This window comes from Sarcophilus harrisii, chromosome 4 (assembly GCF_902635505.1).
Source record: "Sarcophilus harrisii chromosome 4, mSarHar1.11, whole genome shotgun sequence".
NCBI classification, from domain to species: Eukaryota; Metazoa; Chordata; class Mammalia; order Dasyuromorphia; family Dasyuridae; genus Sarcophilus; species Sarcophilus harrisii.
In genome coordinates, this window is record NC_045429.1 from 304,319,480 (window position 1) to 304,341,730 (window position 22,251).

General features: G+C 35.6%; 1 long non-coding RNA gene across 1 annotated transcript in view; it reads left to right on the forward strand.

Moving 5' to 3' along the window:
• LOC116423244 overlaps positions 1-16,079 on the forward strand; it is a 50,633-nt gene extending 34,554 nt beyond the window's left edge. The window contains exon 3 of the long non-coding RNA XR_004233776.1: positions 15,707-16,079. This is a non-coding gene — a long non-coding RNA (uncharacterized LOC116423244). The remainder of the gene's footprint in view (positions 1-15,706) is intronic.
• The last annotated feature ends 6,172 nt before the right edge of the window (positions 16,080-22,251 follow it).

Sequence of the window (22,251 nt, forward strand, 5' to 3'; positions counted from 1 at the left end):
AAATTCGGATCAAGAAGGAAAAGAAAACCTGAGGAAAAAAACAAAATGCAAGCAAATATCAACAGAAAGAGTGAAAATGCTACATTGTGGTTCACACTCAGTTCCCTCAGGCCTCTCTCTAGGTATATATGGTTCTCTTCATCACTCAACAATTGGAACTGGTTTGAAACATTTCATTGCTGAAGAGAGCCATGTCCATCAAAATTGATCATCGTAGTCTTGTTGTTGTTGTGTATAATGATCTCCTGGTTCTGCTCATTTTACTTTGCATCAGTTCAAGCCTCTCTAAGTCTCTGAAATCATCCTGTTGGTCGTTTCTTACAAATCAATAATATTCCATAACATTCATATACCATAATTTATTCAGCCATTCTCCAATTTATGGGCATCCATTCAGTTTCCAGTTTCTAGCCATTACAAAAAGGGCTGCCACAAACATTTTTGCACATACCACAATTATTTCTTCATGAATTTATGTTTCTAAGAGACACTTTCATTAACTCCATATATTCAATTTATTGTTAAATCTTGTCGTTTCTATCTTCACACTATCTCTCCTACCCATCCCCTTCCCTTTACTCACACATCTGTCATCCTTATTTGAGTCCTCAGTACCTTGACCACTGAAAACAGGTTTTATTTTTATCTCTTGCAATCAAATATCCTCCACCCTCTCCCCAAACATTGTTCACACAGCTGCCAAAGTGATTTTCCTAAAGTATATGTCTGTTCATGTCACTTTTTCCCCCTTCTCACTAATCTTTGGTGATTCGGATCTCCAAGAGTAAATAGAAATGTATTTGTTTGGTATTTAAGGGTCTTTACAAACTGATCCTTTCCTATCTTTCCAAACTTCTTACACATTACTTCCTTCCACAAACATTACAATCCAGCCTGCTAGCTGTTCCTCTATTTTCCATGTTTGTATGGTCTGCCCTCAATGCCTGGAATGTTCTCATGCCCCATTTTAGCTTCTTGAGATTTCATTATTCTTTCAAGATTAAGTTCAAACAGTATCTTCTATAAGAGGCTTTTCTGATTCCACACCCAGCAGCCACTTGAACCTTTGCTTCTAAATTTACCTTCTTTCTATTCTGTATATACCCTATTTATTTGCATGTTGTCTTGCCAAACATGCAAACTTCTTGAGGAGAACTATGTTTTTGCCTTTCTTTTTATCTCCCTGCTTAGCAAAGTGCCTGACATGTAATAAGTGTTTAATAAAGGCTTCTTTGATTGAAAACGGAAAGGGAGTTTGAGAGCTACAAAACATAGAAATGGGACAGAGGGATATCAGAAGCTCTGCTCATGGAAAAACATAAAGAAAATAAATACTCAGGAAAGGGATAGACTAGAAAGGAGGTGTAAATAAAGGACTGTATAAAGTAAATGAAAACTTCTTGGAAAAGGATATTACAAAATAATATTCCTCAGCTAATACTGGAGATGGGAAAGGAAGAATTTGAATCACAGTTTATTTGGACAGGGAAAAGAGTCAAAAAAGAGGTATATGTGTACGGAAACAGATAAATAAAAAAAGAACTAAGGGAAGAAAGAAGAAAAGAAGGGAGGAAGGAAAGAAGGAATGATGCAAGCAAACAAGCAAAGAAAGAAGGAATTTAAACTTTAAGTAACTCCAAGGAACTTGTGGGGCCCTTGGAAAATTTGTGGTAAAAATTAATTTAAGCAAAAGTCATTTTAGGGACAAAATGCATATTTTAAGAGAAAGGATAAAAAATGGATATAAATTAAATAAATGGAGGAAAATTCAAACAGCCATTATAATCTTAAATATGAACAACAACCCAGTAAAATAAAATAAAGGGGTAGAATGGATAAGAAACCCCCCCCCCACAATTTTCTACACACTTGAAATGCTTCAAACAATAAACATATGGAATAAGAAATAAATAATAGAAATGAAAATGTTGGAATATATGATCGCTAAAATTCATTCTAGCTCTATGGTTTTTCTTTTTGTTTTCTTTTTTTTTTTCATGCTAATAGGCTCCCTCTTACATTCCAGGAAGGAACTTTTTTTTTCATATTGCTCTACTGTAGAATTGATACTGATTACTGTTTTTGTGACTATGATTACTGTTCTATGTATTTCTTTGGTATGACTTTTTTAATCAGTGTTTTGGATAACATTATAGATGACATTCTTATCATACCTGCAGATGACATGAAGCTCAGAAAAATAGCTTATATACTGGATGACAGGCTCCAAAAGATCTTGACAGGTTGGAATATTAACCTGAAAATAGTAAAGTGAAATTTAATATAAATAAATATACCTTATATTTGTTTTTTTTTTATCAGTTTCATGAATAAAAAAGGTATGGTAGATAAGAATTCATTTGAGAAAGATCTGGAGATGTTGGTGAACTTTGAGCATTATATGAATCAACAATGTGATAAGACAGACCAAAAAGCTGGTTCCATTTTAGGAAGTACTAAGAGAGGTAAGGTATCTAGGTTTAGAGAGGGGATAATTTTGCTGTATAGCACACTTGTGGAGTCTTGTGTTCAATTCTTAATAAGCTTTGGAGAGCAACCAGAATAGGAAAGAGCGTCCATTTCATGCCAAAGAAAAATACATTGAAGCAATGGTAAATGTTTTGCCTGAACATGAAAAGATTCAGGAAAGATGTGTTTGATGTGTCCAAGTATTTGAAGGTCTGGGTTACAAAAGAAGGATTAGACCTGTTCTTTGTGGTCCCAGAGAGGATAACTAAAAAAAATTAATCTACAAAATGTACTAAGATCCTACTATGTGCCAGATACTAGGTTAGGTTCTGAGAAAACCATAAAGGATGAAACAATATTTTCTCAAGGAGTTTTCTTCTATTGAGAGATAAAAAATAAATATTTAAGTATATATAAATAAAAATTAAGAATAACATAAGGTAGTTAAATATAAGATGGTTGAGAGATCAAGAAAGCCTCATATAGAACGGGGAAACTGAGCTGTATTTTGAAGGAAAAGAAGGAATTTATGTGGTTGAGGTGAGTAAAGAACAAGTTCTACGCTTGCAGGATGATAATCAGTGTAGCATGGAAATAGGAGTAGTATATATGAGCAACAAAAAGAATGGGATGGGAAGTAATGAACACTAAGACTGGGAGAAAGAGATTTGGCCAAGAGTGGGAAGAGTCATAAAAGTCAAACAGGAAATTATATTTATTTTAGAAGAAATAGGCTACTACTGAAATTAACTGAAAGGGTGGAGTGATATGATCAAATCTGAGCTTAAGGAAAATCACTTTGGAGGTGGATGGAAGATGAGGTGGAGTAGGAAGAGACTTGAGACAGAAAGACCAATTAGGAGGACCATAAAATCATCTAGACAAAAGGTGGAAAGGGCTGCAACCAATGGAAAGGGCTGCAACCAAACAGGGGCTATTTAACTACACAGAAGGGATTGGATTTGAGAAATGTTATGGAAGTAGAAATACAAGATTTGTCAATATATGAGGGAAGGTGAGGGACTAAAAGATAATAAAATGCAAAGGTTAAGAGACTAGGAAATTTGGTGATATTTTTAACAGAAATATGAGGGACAACTAGATGTATTAGATAAAACACTGGAAATCCGGAGGATCTGAATTCAAATGTGACTTCAAATACTTATTAGCTGTGTGATCCTGGGCAAGTCACTTAACCCCAAATATCTCAAACAATCCAACAAACCCAGAAATAGAAAGTTTGAAATGGGAGTAGGTTTGGGATGAAAAGAGAATGGATTCTGCTTGAATCTATTGAGTTTGATGTAAATTTGCAGCATTAAGTTTTAAATGTTAAATAGGCAGTTGTTGATAGGGAACTGAAACTCAGGTAAAAGACTACCCCTGCACATCTTTGACTCTTCTGCATAGAGATGATAACTAAATCCAGGGGAGCTGATGGTCGCCAAGAAAATGTTTGGAGTGAGAAAAGAAGAGGGTTTAGGTCAGAGCCTTGGGAAGATATACAATTAGGGTCATGCTATGGATATTTGTAAGGGCTAATCATTGTTAAGTAGGTAACTCTAGCACCAAAAGTTAAATGGACTCAGACACCTAATTCTGGATAGTGCACAGCTAGCTAGTTAGGGTTTGAGCCTACAACATATAGAAAAGAGGCATTTCAAGCTCCTTAGGGTACCTTAAAACCTTGAGGGAAATATGTAGCTGGTCTGACAGAGTGGGACCAGAGGTATACTTGCCCCATACAAAAATCGTTGTAATTTTGGTGACAGCAATTTTAGTGGAGTGGGAAGGTTGGAAGCTATATTGTTAATACAGCTTTTTCTAGGACTTTGGCTAAGAATGAAACGAGTCATATAGATAATTTGAGGAGATTGCAGATTATAGTACATTTTTTAAGGCTGGGAAAGAAAGATTATTTTTTGTTTGAAGGTAGCAGGGAAAGAATGAAAGAGATTGAAGGTCAAACAGGGGAAAGGCATGAGGAAGGAGGCAATCTGATGCGAAATTTGGGAGGAGTGAGGATCAAGAGGGGTTGGTCTTGAGAAGGGCTACCTCATTATCAGAGCAATGAGTACAAGTTGAAAAGAGGCAAAGTGACCAGACTACTAACAGTCATGAATTAGTTTAGCCATTCTGGAAAACATTTGTAACTATGCTCCTTCCCTTCTCTCCACCATGGCTATATTGTTACAAGTTTGTATACCCAAAGGAATCAAACAAAGAAGAAAAAGATTTATATATTCAAACATCTTGATAGCAGCTCTTTTTGTAATGGCCAGAAACTAGATAAGGAGGTACTCACCTAAGAGGGAATGACTAAACAAATTATGGCATTTTCATATAATGGAATATTATTGTGCAATAAAAAATAATGAAATGGACATTTTTAGAGAAAATTGGGAAGACTTCTCTGAATTGATGCAGAGTAAAGTGAGCAGAACTAGAATAATTTAAACAAAGAAAACAAAGTTATAAAAAATTTTTGAAATACTTTAGAACTCCAAGAGTCCATCTCCTCCTAGAGAAATGATGAACTTAAAATGCAGAATGGGACATAAATTTTTGAATACAGCCAATGTGAAAATTTCTTTTGCTATACTCAACACATTTGTCATGCTCTCTTTTTTTCCTTTTTCTTTTTTGTCCCCTCCCCCCGGGGAGGTGGCAATGGGAATGAGATGAGGAAATAATAAATGCAGTAAATAAATAGGTTTTTTTTAAGAGGCAAGTGTAGACTTGAAGTAAAGAAAAACTTCTTAACAATTAGAGATATCCAAAAATGGATGGATATAGAGTTTCTCTTCACTGGAGGCCTCCTAGAAAAGAATGAATGGCCAGTTGTTGAGTTTATTGTGGAAGTCACTTAACTATGCATGACCTAAGTTTCCTCATCTGTAAACTGGGTATAATAATAGCACCTATCTTCCAAGATTGTTGTGAAAAATCAAATGAGATAATGATTCTAAAGTACTTAGCACTTCAAAATCAAAGGGGAACAACAGCATGGTTCTTTTTCAAGGCGTATTTGACAAAATAGTATATGAGATTTTTTTCAAATTTAGTTTTTGGGATTCTTTTTTCCCCTTATATAAGAGCTAGAATAGTGGATACTTTAGGGGAACTCTAGCACTTAATATTAGCTTTGCATACAGCAAACACTTAATGATGTTTTTTGACAATTCCTTAGGCATATAGTCTCAGCATGACCTTTAGGAGGAAGTTAGAGATTGGTATCCTATATGAATGTGAAAGATGAAATAAAGATTTAAAGGAAGATGTCAGTGTTATCCCAGTTAGTTTTCTTGTCAAGAACAGAAAAAAAAAAGCCTATCTTAACTCTTAAGCAAACACTGTTATGATCATATCTACTGAGGAAAGAGATGTACCCACTGTTTTTTTTTTCTTTTTTTATTTCAATATTTTATTTTCCAAATACATGTAAAGATAGTTTTCACATGAACTGATGCTGAGTGAAATGAGCAGGACCAGGAGATCATTATATACTTCAACAACAATACTATATGATGATCAATTCTGATGGATCTGACCATCTTCAGCAATAAGATGAACCAAATAAGTTCTAATGGACAAATCAGTAATGAACTGAGCCAGCTACTCCCAGCGAAAGAACTCTGAGAGATGAATAAGAACCATTACATCGAATTTCCAATCCCTATATTTTTGCCTGCCTACATTTTTTATTTCCTTCACAGGCTAATTGTACAATATTTCGGAGTCTGATTCTTTTTGTACAGCAAAATAATGGTTTGGACATGTATATTTATTTTGTATTTAATTTATACTCTAATATATTTAACATATATTGGTCATCCTGCCATCTAGGGGAGGGGGTGGGGGGAAGGAGGGGGAAAATTGGAACAAAAGGTTTGGCAATTGTCAATGCTGTAAAATTACCCATGCATATAACCTGTAAATAAAAAGCTATTAAAAAAAAAAAAAAGATAGTTTTCAACATTCATTTTTTGTAAGACTTTGTGTTCCAGATTTCATTTCCTTGACTTTGTCTCCTGGCAAAAACCTTTATAGAATATTCAAAGGTTTTGACTGTGACAAGTTTTATTCTATAAGAAACTAAAGTGAAGGGAAGAACTGAGGGAAAATTTATACACTGCTAACATTACAAAGAAAAACAACTTGAAAAATGCTTATCTGATATTATCTCTTCCAAGATAGTTCTTCCTCTTCCCTTCTTGATGCTCTCCAAAGCCATCCAGGCTTCAAACACATAATAGTTTTTCTTTCCCATCCTTAAAAAGACTTGGTGTCTTTTTGTGGGAAAGGAACTCTGATGCTACATACCAATGGCTAATGAAGGGGAGAAATCATACTTCATACTTGCCCAAGTTTTGACTACCCTCCACTCTCCGAATGCTAGATGATTTGGATTTTTAAAAATCTAAATCCAGGGACAGCTAAAGGGCACAATAGATAGAGGACTAGCCCTGAAGTCAGGAAGACCCGAGTTCAAATTTGACCTCAGACACTTAATATTCCCTAGCTGTGTGGCCCTGGGCAAGTCACTTAATCCCAATTGCCTCAGGGGAAAAAAAAAAAACCTAAATCCAAGGGATATGATTGATTCTTTCTGCCAATTCATAGATGTTTCCTATTTGGCACTTTCACTAAGGCATTATAATGCTCTCAATCTGATTTTAAAACTTCACACTTTTTTTGGTTACAGGAAAACTCAATTCTTCCTTTATACTAGCAATGGAAGTAGTGTGTCAAAGGGGTCACATCTACTCCACATGCACTGGCCTAGTTTCTCCCTAAAAGGTATTGAAGCTTAGCTCAAGGTTTAATTAGTCAAGGGGACTAATAAAGTTTGCTGGCTGTGTTTGAAAGCCAGTGCAAGGGTTCCTCCCTAAAGCTTAAGATATTATCCTGATCTTTTATTGTTGTTCATCCTTTATTCTCAAAGAGAATCAATGACATAAGGAAGGCAATATCTTGACTTGCAAATGAATTGGATTTAAGTGAGATAGGACTGTACAAAGTCATCAGTCTCACTTTCTCCCTCAGAGTCATTCGAAATCTAATGGCAAGACATAGGTCAGGACTACTGACAACTGGCTCCAGATGTATTGGGAGACCTTAGTTTTTTTAAGCTAATGTCTTTCCCAGGTCTCAGTTTGAGGCAACACCCATTTAGTGATTAAAAGATAGTATCCATGTTGTGTATTCTTCATTATCAAAGTGGATCAATAGCCATCATAGTTAATGCTAAGGCAGGGAAACTGTATGAGTTGAATCAATGCTCTACTCCTGCTGAATATTCTTTCCATATTATTACAAGTAAATTTTCTTTTGTTAACTGTTGGATGGTTTCTGAGTATCTCATTAATTGTAGCCCCGAACCTGAATTGGCAGGTCTAAGTCAGGCCTGGCTGAGCTAGAACACTTGGAGTTAGTTGGAAAGATTGGGTTGCAATGACATTATGACTGACCTCATTGTTGAAGTTGAGGAATGGCAAGAAGAGAATATGAGAGCCTTGGACCCTCCTGTCTAAACTGAGAGGGCCCCTATTAATCCTGGAGGATTGGAACAGAAATTGTCCATGGACATTCAAGTATAAGAGACAGATGCGAATGTGCCCTGGGCCTTTAAGAACCTTGCCCTGAAGTGATAAATGTTTTAAAATGGTTTTCGTTGTTATTGTTGAATTTGTGTAACTTTGTATTTGGCTGTGATAGTGATCTCTAGGCCCACCAGCTGTCACAGGCCTGGATCCTCCCCAAACATTGTTAATTTAGGGATTGTCTAAGATCTGTGCTGAATGATCTTCTTAAAGCTTTTTATATGGTATTTAGCAGACCACTAAGACTCATTAGTAAAACTCTGGGGGAGGCATTTGGAAGGAGAATGCTTAGTTCTTCTCCAGACCCCAGAGATCTTTCCAGAATTGGGGATAGGACCAAATGAACCAAATGCAACCCAGTTGATTTTCTGGTGGGGGAGGGGAATGGCAGAGCTTTGTTTAAAAGGAGAGAAAGCTAAAGCTTTCACTATAAAAGTCTGAATTGTAATTCTGTTTCTGTCCAGAATGTCCATTAAGGGGTGGGTGAAGAACCTGGCAGAATGAGCCTCAGGGCAGGCGGAAGACTTCCTCCCCAATCTTGGCAGTGATAGTAACTATTGGGATCATGTGTCCTGACCCAGATAATCCTGAGACTAGACCACCTCTTGTGTTTTACGGGTCTTTCCTGGAAGGTAGGTAAGTGAGCATCAGCCCTTAGATGGACTGATAGTCTTGAAGGCAGTGCTTAACTGGGGATGGGATGGCAGCAGCAATATGTGGACATATATAGCAGGCAATGTTTAGTTGGGCATGAGGTAGCAGGAATAGCCTCCAGCACTAACATAGTAGGAACAACAAACAGCACTCTGGACTGGCACAGGTGGACAGTGGAACACTGATTACAGAAGGTATGATGGAAGAAATATCTGTCATATACATATATGTATATATATGCATATATATATACACATTGGGATAGATATTTAGATATTGATAGAGATATAGGCTAGAATAGGCTTTCTTTAAAAGGTATTGAAAATGTCCTTGAGCCTTAAATAGCTTGGGGGGGGGTGACTAAGGCTTAGGCCTTTGACACATCTCCTTGTACAAAAGCCAGTCTAAGGAGCATCACTGGTGTTTCAATATTGACATGCACTTTTGACTAGCACAGACATCACAGAAACAAAAAAAACTATGCTGTATCCTTTATGAATATCCTTTCCATGCTATGACTAAGTAAATCTCTTTTTTGTTAATGGAATAAGTGGCTCATCTTATTCCAATTTCGAACCTGGAAACGTCAGACTATATTGGGCCAGGATTGGATTACTACAGGAAAGGTAGAAGCAGGCTTTGCTTTTCCCTGAAATAAAGGCGAGATGTGGGTGTGGAAAGCATTTCTCAGAACCCAGAAGCAGTGGCAAAGGCCTTAAAAGCAAAGGCATTGTAATGGCCCCAGTGACAGGAGTATGGGGATTGATAGAGTAACCAATGGGGTAGATAGCTGATAAACCCCCTCCACATGGATACCAGTATAGTAATCAATAATAACTTCCAAAGTGAGGTTTGGAGGAGCAATGGGAAAGTACCTTGTTTTCTGGAGATGGGAAGAGTGAAACTGTATTTTCAACTCCTGAAGAAAAAGAGGGCTGGTTTCTCAGCAGATGCCTCTAGAAGTGAAAAGGTTTGGTAGTTTCTACTGCCTGGGGTTTCTAGTGAGGGAAATGTCCTGAATACTGAGTGGGTAGTGATATAGAGTGATTTCCTAGCACTTGGATAGGCTGCTGTAATAGCTTGCAACAGTTTATTATAAATGACCCTGATGGTGACCATGTCAAAAATGTCATCATCTGTAATGTGACCCTGAAGTTCTTTGTGCTGTCCCAGCTCAATATCACCACTTTACATTGGTGTCTTACTGGGAAGTACAAAGGTTTGGCATTATCCACTGTGAGAAACAATGATTTTTTTCTTATATTAACAACCAATCATTAAATTATAATTAAAATTTTCTCTATTTCTTCATTCAGAAATCAGTCCCTGTGGGTTATTTATTCAGTCCCTGAAGGGACTAAGTAGGATAAGAGAGAGTGTGCCCCAAGTTTGGGGAAATAGTTGGTAGTGTTCTTGCTACATTTCAATTTTCATCTCTTTGTAAAAGTTAATAAATGATCTAGTATTCATTTAAAAATAGCTTGATCAATAGAACAGACTAGACAAAGAGACTAGACAATGGAACTCTATAACCCAGAGTTTGATAAAGTAGAAAACACCAATTACTTAGGGGAAAAAACCTCCTTATATCTTTAAAAAAATTGCTCGGAAAATTGGAAAGCAATCTGGCAAAAATTAGGCTTAAACCAACACCTTACACCACTTCCATAATACAATCTAAGTGAATGTGGGACTTTAACATTAATAATCAAACTACAGAAAATTACAAGAGAAACAAATCATATGCCCACCTATTACAGATATGGGTAACAGGGGAATTTTTAACTCAAACAAGAGATAGAAGTAATTACAAGATAAAATAGATAACTGATTATATGAAACTGAAAAGCTTCTATATAGAAAAAATGAACACATATATAGTAAGAAAAGATCTTTATATTAAAATTCTCTGGTAAAAGTTTTATATTGGAGATATATAATTAATAAGCATATATATGACTGATAGATATTCCTCAATATATTAGTTAAAAGAAATGACAAACAGTTCTCAAAGGAAGAATTGCAAAGTATTCATAACCTCATGAAAGAATACTTGAAAACACTCACAATAAGAGAAATACAAATCAGAACAATCTTGAGGTTTCATCTCACACCTTACAAATTTGCAGAGAGAGAAAAAAAATCACTCAATGTTGGGAGAACTATGTAATGATAGGTACACTAACACATTGGTTAGGGGAGTTGTGAAATGGTAAAACCATTTTGCAAAACAATTTGAAATTAGGCAAATACAGTGACTTAGAGGTCCATATCTTTTGAACCAGAGACTCCATTATTGGACTTAAAATCCAAGGAAGCTATTGATAAGAAAAAAATCCCATTATAGATACCAAAATATTTATAGCAGAACTTTTTGTAATAACAAAAATTTTGGAAATAAAAGCTATGTCTGTCACTTGAGGAATGGCTAAACAAATTGTGATGGAAGAATGTAACAGAGTATTACTATACTATAGGGAATGATATATGGGATGAATAGAAAGAAGCATGGAAAGATTTATACAAAATGATATCTAGTGAAGTAAGAAGTACCAAAAAAAAAAAAAAAAAAAAAAAGAATGTGCACAATAAACCCAACAATGTAAATGTAAAGAACAACCTTACTCAAAAAAAAAAAAAAAGATAGATGTAACAAATTATAAAGATTAAGCATGATTCAAATAAGATATAAGAAAATAGCCCCAACCCACACCTTCATGGAATCAGGAGATTTATGATTATTGAACATTCCATACATTTTTGGATTTTTGAAAATTTATCCATAAGTTGTGCTGAATTTTTTTCCTTTTTTTTTTTTTAAAGAATATTTTTTCTTATATGGGATAATTCTCTGAGAGAAAGTAGGGGGAGGATTTGGGGAGGCAATATAAGAAACAGAAACTATTAATAAATATTTATTTTAAAGTTAATCTTAATTTGTTAAATGCTACTAGGACACCAATCACTGGTGGTTAGCATTGGGCAGACAATGCCTAGGTGGAGGTTTGAGTCAATAACATTAAAAAAAGATACCTCAACCTCTCAGGCGTACCCCTAGAATCCTAAGGGAAAAAATAGCATTAAGGTCATTTAAATTGTAGAAGGCCTAACAGAAGGCTTTTAGAATTTACTTTCAAGTGATGATGTGTTTTTGGAACCACATTTACTGAACATAGGCTAAAAGTGTGTGTGTGTGTGTGTGTGTGTGTGTGTGTGTTTAAACATTGGAATTGTCCTTGAAATTTAACTAGTTCAAAGGACAAAGGTTACCATTGATGTAGTTTCCAAGTCACTTAAATAAAAAAGCCAGAACATAAGGAGTCAAAGACTCCTTCTTCAGGCTTAACACATGTTTCTGAACTTCATCAACACGGCAAATGCTGAGGCAAAGGAAGCTTTGCTCATCTGAATAAATCCTTACTGAATATCCTTTCCATGTTGTTGCTAAGTATAACTTTTATGGTTTGTAAGTGTCTTATTTTGTTCCAATCCTGAAGTGGATTCATTTTTGTGTTCTGAATGTTAAAGAACCAAGGAACAACGTGAGAAATGCCAATTATGAATCCAGTTTTCCAAAATAAGAATCATTCAGTTCATTAATCTGCACACTTATTCACCTCTCTATAAACCCTCATAACTCCTGCACTCCAACCTGCTTCAGGAGACCTTGACAGAATTATTAGATGACAATCATTGGCTTCTCTGCCAAAATTTAGAGTAATCAGTTTCTCCATGTTGGGCCTAAAGTCAAAAAAACCTGATTTCAAATGTGACCTCAGTCATTTACCTGTGACTCTGGGCAAGTCACTTAATTTGTTTACCTCTGTTTCCTCATCTGTAAAATGAGTATAATAACGGCACCTACCTCCCATGATTGTTATGAGGATCAACTAAAATAATAATTGTAAAGTTCTCAGCTCAGTCTGGTATATACTAAGCACTATAGAAATATTAACTATTATTGTTGTTGTTGTTATTAATCCATCTTAATGATGCTATTATCTTTATGATCCACTTAAATCATATTAACTCCCATGACATGGATTGGCTCCTAATAGTTTACTATTTGCTAAGAATATCAGAATAACAGAATTGAAGGAACTTTAAAGATTTCAGACCTCTGTTCCCTATCCCTCATTGACAGATGAAGAAATTAAAGCCCAAGTTTTAGAGTGGGTTCTGTCATAGGCATTTTCTTTACCAGTTTCTGGAAGTTTTGTTTGTATATTCCAGTCTCTTGGAGAATATTTTTTTATGGTGGGAGTAGTAATAATGATGGTGATGATGATGATGATAATAATGATGATGATAATGGGGATGATATCTGGTCAGGAATTATTCTGGGGATTTAAGAGTGTTAAACATACCTTTTTTGAAACCCTATACTAAGGGGACTCTGAAGCAGTAGTGAACAATGAGAAACCAGATACCATGGTATTAGTGAAGAATTTCTCAGATGAAACAGGAAAGGAAGGAAATCCAGGGAGGTTTACATTGCACCTGGCACAGGTTAAAAGAATCCAGGGTCATTTGTTGGCAATATTAAACTCCAGGGTTCTCTGGAAAGGAGCCTTTACTTCTGAAGTATGAGAGTATCTTTGGTTCTTTTTGTTTGTTTTTTGCCAAAAGAAGTTGTCTTTAGGATCATAGAGCAGAAACTAGGAAGGATCTTAAAGGACAACCAGTCCAATCCCCTTATTTTAAATATGATGAAATTGAGACCCAGAGAAGTTGTGACTTTGCACAAAGCCACACAGGTTTTTGTACAAGCCCTCTGAACCCAGAGACAGTGTTCTTTCTGGGGTACCATGTTTTGTTACAATTTCTCTCTCCAAACATATTTTTGATATCTTTTTTCATTAACAAAATATACATACTGTGCATTTGAAGATGTCTAAATAAATGGCTGAGATTAAGCATAAAAATATTTGTTACATTTTGAGTATAATCCTCTATGTAAATATAGCTACATATGCATATCTACAGGACTGATATCCACTTGCTCAAGGCAAATAAAATTATATTAAAGGGGACAAATAGTATATGTATATGAAATATATTCTATGCACTATAAAAGAAAATATGAAAATCAAAACACATCTCCCACAAGCAGGCACTCCACAGCCTATTTCCCAAAAAATTCTTAGGGCCTATATTTCCTGAAATTCCATTACTCGTGGTTTCTCTAGTATCTTCTGAACATTTTAATCATAGTTAGCATCTACATGCTAGCTTTAAGGTCTAAAAAGCTTTTTATAAATGTTATGTTAGGGGAGCTAGATGGCATAGTGGATGGAGTACCAGCCCTGAAGTCAGGAGGATCTGAGTTCAAATCTGACCTCAGACACTTGGTTACTTCCTAGGTCTGTGACTCTGGGCAAGTCATTTAACCCCAACAACCTGTGCAGCAAAAAACCAAAACAATGTTATATTATTTGATCTTCACAACAACCTTGGAAAGTGGGTACTATTATTATTATTACTATTTTAGAGATGAGAAAACTGAGGCAGACAAGAGTTTCATAACTTATTCAGGGTCAAACAGTATGTGTCTAAAACAGGATTTGAACTCAGATCTTTTTGAATTCAGATTAAGTGTTCCATCCACTCTGACACTGAGCTATCTCAAATAATATGATCAGTCCCTAATTGAAAGAACACTCTATTCTGAATCAAAGAACCTGGACTCAAAACATGCCCTAATTAGTTGCATGATCATAAGTAAGTAACTTAATATCTGTGGCTCTAACTTTTCTTATCTGTAAAAGGAGGGGGTGGAATGGACCAGATAATCTTAAATAGTCTCTTCCAGCAATAAAAGTAGAAAAGAAAAATTGAACACATCTCTTTCTTGCCCAAAAATATTCATTGGATCCCTATTGCCTCTGAGGTAAAATAAAATCCCTTCTATTGACACTAAACATCCTTAACAATCTGGCTCTGCTTTATTATTTTACTCTCACAAATTATCTTTCCAGAAAAAAAATGGCTTCTTGGCTTTTCAACTATACAAAGTTGTCTATCCTTTTTTGTTGTTGTTGCCTTGTTATAGGCTATTGCCTGTTCCAAGAATATTCTCATTATTTACATTGGTTTCTCAAAATCCCAACTCTGTCAGCTCAATTGCTAACCTCTTCAAAAATGACCTCCAAAAAAAGGTTTTTTTTTTTTTGATGGTTTACCCTTCTCAGTAATTTTTGTTCTTGGTCTGTATCTTGTCTGGTGAAAGGAATAATTTTCTCAGTGACACTTAAGTAGATGATTCAGTCGAGATGAGGAAGCTATAGAAGACAGTCAAATGAAGGAGTTTGAGGCGTCAATGAATGGAATTCTTAGGGATGTTTCGAAATTAGTTATGAAAGAGTGGAATGTTGTTCATCTTTCTGTCCTATTTTTGGTTCATCACCCACCTCTCAGTGTCAAGCCATAATCTTTCCTCTGTTGTCCTGTTACTGTTTTTACTCTTCTCTTGTCCTCTCAAATTTTGTTGTGAGTTTAACAGATGCTGAATCGGTTTATGGGGCACCCTAGGGATCAAGGGCATGGAACTCTGCTAAAAACTTATGGGAGCTTCAGGGACCTATATATCTTGGCATTTGGCTTTACTGGAGATGCCTTCTGGTTTTGAAAGGATTTGATACTTTAGGATGGTGTGGCAAATACTTTTGAATGATATATTGATCTTCTTTCCATTCTGAGACATCTTCAGGGAGCAGGATATTGCTTCAAAGGAGAGGATTTCTGGGTTGGTCCTTCTAGCTTTAGCACTTCAAAGGACATCATGTAATTGAGGCTTACAATGAGGGGTGGGAGTTGAATGGGGCTGGGACGGTAAAGGACTATCTTTCCACAATTCACCTATTAGCAACCAAGTCCTTAAGGCACCTAGTTCATGTGGTGACTAGTTGAAGGGAACCTATCTAGGCAACTTTCACCTGACAAGCTGTATTGCTTTTGTATTTGTTTTTTCTTGCCTTTAGGTGAGTATCTATTCCAAGATAGACATGTCCAGTTTGGAGGCAACTTTGTGAGTTCAAGAGATCAGGAGTTCTTGAGTCACCTCCTTTTGGAACTGAATGGGGACAGAAGAGTATTCTCCAGCTACTACTCTTTGAGAGACTACCAACTTGAGATGACTACCAACAACAAGATTGATATCAGTAAACATATAAAAAGACTTTAGACTGTACAGAGTGAAATAGAAATTGATCAATTGGCTGTTCTATATGGATGAGGTTTAATTATTAGTTTTCTAATTAGACTATAGTCTAATGGTAGTTTAATGTTAAATCTTAACTCCTGATTCTTATTTTATATCATTGTTAATGTTCTCTGTGAATCTTTTATGTTTAATATTTCTTTTATGTGTTAAAAATACATTTTATATGGGGCAGCTAGGTGACACAGTGGATAGAGCACCAGTCAGGAGGATCTGAATTCAAATTTGACCTGACACTTAACACTTCCTAGCTGTATGACTCTGGGCAAGTCACTTAACCCCAATTGCCTCAGGAAAAAAAATACATTTTATATAATATGCTGATTCATATAGCACAAAGAATACTTTTTTACTTTCTACTCCCCATCTGGGAAAAATATTAAATGTGAGCCATAACATAAAACTATATATAAAAGGTTTTACAAACTTTAAAGCACTATATGAATGTTAGCCATTGCTATTGTTAGCCATTATTATTATTACAGTTACTATTTTTTGTTATTTTTATGATACATTCTTTTGACTAATCTTCTAACTCTTGCTATATAGATTGCAACTGTAACTCAGTGAGTGGCTACTCCTACTATTGTGGCTTACACCCACTAGTATGCTTCCCATTAACAATCAGACATTAAACTTAATTAACTTTTAATGAAGGCATTCACTAAGGGATACATTATAGATAGGCTTTTTTTTTTTTTTTTTTTTTTTTTAAGCATTCCCTCTCTGCCTGCCAGAAAACCCAAGGACATATTCTCCCATATGGTAGAATAGTGGATATATGGGAATAGTGGACTCAAAAGTACAATAGTGGTGAAGGACACATATAAGTTGAGTGAGTGGCAAAGAATTGTTTACAATTCATGACAATGGAAGTCCTCTCTCTCCATAGAGTTCTCATATTGCTCCTCTTGGGTTCAAACCTCTCCTAGATTGTTGTTCATCTGGATTCTCTTGGTTTTTCTTTTGTTTAAAATCTATAGTAGTTGCCTTCTCTGTTATGAAAAGCCATGATCCTTTGAAGCTATCCCCTTCTTCAGATAACTCTTTCTCTGATTATTTTTCAATATTTTTCTCTGCTCCTGGCTGCATCAATTGTCTCTAGAGGTTGATCTCAATCCAAACCGCTTGCCTGGATACTGAATAGGAAGTAGGCACAGTCCCCCAGTCCCTGCAGGCTAAATAAATATTCCTTAAGGTATTTTATATATCTATCTAGGTATCTAGCAGAATATATTTGTGCATATATATGTACATATTTAAATATGTGTATATGTCTCTATACATATATACATTTCTGTGGGAGCACTCAAGTGTAAATAGATCTTTTGATCAAATCCACAAGAAATGGTAATTCAAGAAATTTGGGAGGAGACTGTGGGTCTCCTACTCTCAGAAACCCTTTCCTTTCTCTCAAAATCCTGGTGTCCTGTGGATGTGGTCAAAAACTTGTTGAGTATGGATACATTATATATCTGTGTATTTATTTTTCCATAATAGAATGTAAACTCTTGAAGACACAATGGGTTAGGATTATTTCTTTTTTGCTGTTGTTGTAAGGTTTTTGTTACTTTTTATGTTTTTTGAAGCATTCCCTAGCACCTAAAACAGTATCAGGTATAGAGTAGGTGCTTAATGAATACTTATTGAATTGAATCATCATTATAATAATAGCAAACATTTATATAGCATTTTAAGGTTTGCAAAGGGCTTTACAAACATTTCGTTTTATCTTCACAACAATTCTAGGATATAGGTGTTATTTCAGGAAATTAAAATAGAGATTAGGTGATTTACTCCCAAAGGTAGTAAGTGCCTGAGGTAGAATTTGAATTCCAGTTTTCCTATCTCCTGGTACAATTCTCTATTCACTTCAGCACCTAGGTTGAATCCCAGGTCTGTCTGACCTATTCATTTGAATAATCTGAATTTGGCTGTGGGGGAAGAGAGTAGCTGTGGACCAAACGCTTGGAAATGCTGACTGGTGCCTTGGTGTCCTGAGCATTTGTCAATCTGTTTTGAGGAGGTTATTCCGTGTGATTATATGACACTTGGGAGTAGTGGTGAATAAGGAGTTTGGTCAAATTTGTGAACTTTTTGGTAGTTTGATGTTTAGGAAGGATCTTTCCAACCCAAAGCAGTGGTTTACCCACATCGATGTAGTAAAAAAGCAATTCATTTAACCAATGTTTGTTGGATTCTGGTTATGAAGTCAGTACTATGCTAGAAGTTACTATATATCCAAAGAAATGAAAATGTATTGATATAGTTCCTACTCTCAAGATGATTCCAGGGTTGTTGGGAGAAGATAAGACTTATTTCCAATTAATAATTAGAGTGATAGTGTTCTATCCTCTCTCTCCGTGCTTAATTAGTATGTGATTAAGCACCAAATTTAGTGGTATAAAGAAGTGCTAAAGGAGTTCAAAGAAAGTGGATAATAATGTGGCAAAGAAGCAAAATATTGTAGTGAACAAAGTCCTATGATCTGGCCTTGAATACCACTTCAGAAATTTATTGTGTGCCAATGAGTAAATCACTAAACCTTTAAGAATCTCATTTTTTTTCCATCTGTAGAAAGGACAGTTAGGTAGCAAAGTGGATAAAGGGCCAGGTTTGGAGTCAGAAAGACTTCTCATCCTGAGTTCAAATATGATTTTAGACATGTAATGGCTGTGTGACCCTGGGCAAGTCATTTAATCAAACAAAGTCTCAACTTCCTCATCTGCAAAATGAGGTGATGAAGGAAATGATGAATGACTCCATTATCTTTGTCAAGAAACCTAAATTCCAAAAAGTTGGACCTGACTGAACTGACTTAATAACAAAGAATGGAGATGAGAGGTATCACTAGAGAGTAGGAAGGAAAATGACTTTGAATTCAGGAAGACTTGGATTAAGGTCTTGTCTGTAAAGTAGACTAGCTTTATAACTTCGAGAAAATGACTTACATTCTCATTTAGTAGCCCCAGGCAAGTCTTTAAAGTTTTGTTACAGACAAATTAGAGGGGATTTCCACACTTTACACAGATCTGGAAAAAAAAAAAAAAAAAAAGAGCCACTACTTACATATAATTCTCACAAAGTTGTGAAGAAAACATTTTGTAAAATTTATAAAGTGAATTAAATATGAATTATTATTAGAATGGTTTGAGAAACTTTCATGTAAATCTGAGCTAGAAGTGTCAGGATAGGTAAATTTTGAATGCAATAAAAAGATCACTATAATTTGGTGTCAGGAAATCTTAGTTCAAGTCCCAGTATTTAAAAAGTACTGTGATTATGGGCAGGTCTTCCTGATTGGATTTGTTTTAAGTTTCTGGAATAGCTTAGCTCTAAGTTCTCCTCCAGCTCTACTATTCATAGAACATGATATTCAATTCATAGATATATGACTAGGTTTTGTTTTTTTTTTTAAAAGGCAGAAGGACAATGGGAACAAAATAGACATAATTCAGGTATGGGAATTATCACTGTAAGCAGGTCAAGCATGTACAATTCCAACCTATCCAATCTATCAACTCCCCTAGTTATTTTGGAAATGAAGTGCCAAACTTAGAAAAAAAAGCTTCATTCTCAAGAAGGCACCATTTCCCAATCATAACCTACAGAAAGTAGATGCTGTCACTCAGAAACCATATCAATGAAGTTACTCCTCCTTTGTCTTCCCTATCTGAAGTGAGCCTCACAGATTAAAAAAAAAAAAATAGGAATATAATAATACATAACTTTTAAGTAGTGCTTTAAAAATGTTTGACAAACATTAACTCATTTTATCCTCACAACAATTTGCATTTATAAAATAATGTTAAGTGAATTCCCCAGGTCACACAGTATCTGAGACCACATTTAAAGCCTGTTTTTTTTTCTGACTCAAAGCTCAGAGCTCTTTCTGTTACATTTAGTTTTGAAAAACAGAGGCACAAACTAATTTATACTTCCCTTAATACCATGCTATGGTCAATTCCTCTGTGTCTGGTCAATTCAAATGGCTTTTATTAAGCCAGTTTGGCTTTGACCACATTGCAAAATCACATGTTAAGTCTTAAAGATACAAATATGAAATAAGTCCTTGTCTTCACAGAGCCTATATTGGGAAGAGACAGGATAAGACATGTACACAAGTAATTATAATACGAGGCATAGTGTGATAAATGAAAAGGAGAGGTCCAGACAAGGTATAGTGAAACATCTGAGAAGGGAAGATCACTTTCAGCTGTGGGGAGGTAATGGTGGGAGGAAGGGATCAGGAAAGATTTCATAGAGAAGATGCTGCCAGGATTAGACCTACAAAGAAACAAAGGATTTCTCCTTTCTTGGTCTAATTCTCATTATTCAAGAAGTTGGTTTAAAGACGGGAGGAAAGATCTCAAGTCAATAGGTAATTGACAAAACAAGAAATCTAATTGTGTAAGACCAAAAATTGACCATTATTTTCTAACCTATAGGAAAGGGCAGCAAAGTAGAAGCTTGTCAGGAATAGATTAGTACTTTTAGACAGCATTATTAATCTATTGCTCAATCTTTCTTAATTTTGCCAGGCATGCATATAAATGATTCAATTCTTCTGTGAGATGTTTAATGTTCTGGAGAAAAAAATAATCTGAATGTTTATTCATAGGATTTTCCAGAAGAGCTCAAGGCATTCTACTGACCTAATTCAATCTTATATCCCATGTGACAAAGAAAGGTGGAGATCCTAGGATCATAAAGTTGAAGTTGGAATGGACCCAAGAGTCCTTCTAATCCAAACCCTTTGTTTTACAGAGGAGGAAACTGAGGCCCAGGGAGGTTGAGTTATTTGTCTAAAGTCACATAAGCAACATAGATTCCAGGTGAGATTTGAAAATTGGTCTTTTGATTCCAGGGGCAAAGGTTTTTTTGTTTGTTTGTTTGTTTGTTTTTTCACTGCTTCCTACTGAGGTACTATTTTTAAGTTCACTTAAAAAGATTAGGAAACTAAGATCCAGAAAGGTACTAATTTATTGATGGGGAAAGTAGGTATAGAACTCAAATCTTTTCCATTCTCTTTATTTTCCTATGAATTTATTTAGAAATCTCAACCCAGGATTCCTAAATTGGTTCAACCATCAGGCAGCCCAACTTCTGATCCTCCCTCATCAGCCTCTGAGGCCTTGCTTGAGTTTCCTCAAATATGAGGAACAAACTTCCACTCCTTCTATATATACTTCCAATCAATTACAGTTGGAAGACATCTCCAGATTGTCTTCTTAGATATATTCGTTTCACTGACACAATTCCTAATTTACCTTTCCTCCCTTGACATATAAATAGGATAGAGATGTGATCCATAATTTGACATTCCCATTTATATTAATTTAAAAGTTTCTTGAGGATATAAGCCTTATTTATTTCTTACTATACTTAACTACCTGACAGGTGGCCTGACATTCTGTATTGACTAACTGAATTTAAGAGAAAAAAAATTAGAGATGTAAGATAAAAGGGGATAGGAACAAATAAGCGATCACCAAGGTAATTTGGTTCACTCATTGAGGGAAATCTTTCTACTAACCCTCTTGACAATTGACTCTTCTGGAAACTATCCAGAACCATGCTACCTACCAGTGGGAAAGAACTACATCATCTGGGGTAGTGAAGACTGGGAGGATAGAGAATGGTTGCACTGAGGTGGAAATATCAGCTACTCCTCCCTTTCCTGCAGATCAACTTTTGCCGTGGTGACTCCAGGATTCATCCTTTTGGAAAGGTTCAGTAGAAGAAAATAAAAGACCTGTATCTGGACAGATATTGAGATTTAAACCAAAATTCTTCCTCTCCCGAAGTTTCAACTAGGATGTAGAATATATTATGATCTAAGAATAGGACTGGTGAAGAACTGGGGGTGATGGTGAAAGGGGGAGAAGAAAAGGGTTGCAGACTGCTCAACAGTCAAGGAATCATACAGTCTTCTGGATCAACTCCATCTTTTTTGATTAAATTTTTTATCATAGCTTTTTATTTACAAATTATATGCATGGGTATTTTTTCAGCATTGACCCTTGCAAAGCCTTCTGTTCCAACTTTTCCCTTCCTTTCCGCCACCCTCTCCCCTAGATGGCAGGTAGACCAATACATGTTAAATATATTAAAGTATGTGGTTTAACCTCCATCTTACAAGATGAGGAAACTGAGTCCCAGAGAGACAAAATGACCAGTCCCAAATCACACAAGTGAGTAAAAGGACAAATACTAGAATCTGGGTGTTTGTTCCACTGTACCCTACTGCCACTTTTTAAAAAAATATATTTAAATCTGTGCCAATGAACTCTCTCTAAAGATAGC